We start from the raw sequence: 797 nt of genomic DNA on the forward strand, positions 1-797 counted from the left end.
CCGAGGGCGCCGGGGGGCGCCGCAGCGCGGACTCAGGCAGGCGGGCACACGCGCTCAGGGGCAAGCAGTCCTGGCCCAGACCCTCCACGCGAAACAGGCAAGCGGGCAGGCTTCCCGCAAGCCAGGCGTCGCGCTGCCCTGCAGAAGGCGTCGCAGACCAGCCTCGGAATCGCAGGCCTCTCGCCTCCGAGGCCAGGGCAGCGAGCAGAGGGCCGTCCTGTGCAGATGGCCCGCAGCCCGAGCGCCTGGACCCGCGGTCTCCCCGGGGTGAAGGCGGGCACCCTAACTTTCATTTTTCTCGTCCTCTGCCCATTCATTCCTGCGTCCTGAGTGCCTGCCGGGCGCTGGAGAGAAGCCCCTGCCTTTCACATTTGCATGAGGACGTTCGTACACAGAGGACACAGACACACACAGAAGCATTTACAGCAGCGTGGCGAGTGCTGGAGCCCACGGCCAAGCGGGATCGACCGCGGCAGTCACAAACCCGGGGCTTCCTATCACCGAGATGAAGGGCCACACCTTGGCAAACTCCCCCCACCCCCCCACCCCCTACTCAAGTTTTAACTGTCTTACTAATTTAGGAGACTCAGCAGTCTCCTTCATAATCTCCATGTGGGGGCTTTTGAATAAACTCGAGTTAGAAAATTCTAAGCCTTCTTCCCTTAAACCCCCACCCCACCCCACCCCCAACAGCATTATTTACAGAATTCACTTTAAAACTTACGGCAAATATTGTACTACAACTTATCACTAAATTCATTACTGCCCCCACCACCACCCCCTTTTAAACTTTTTAG

Source organism: Budorcas taxicolor, chromosome 23 (assembly GCF_023091745.1).
Source record: "Budorcas taxicolor isolate Tak-1 chromosome 23, Takin1.1, whole genome shotgun sequence".
In the NCBI taxonomy this organism is placed as follows: domain Eukaryota; kingdom Metazoa; phylum Chordata; class Mammalia; order Artiodactyla; family Bovidae; genus Budorcas; species Budorcas taxicolor.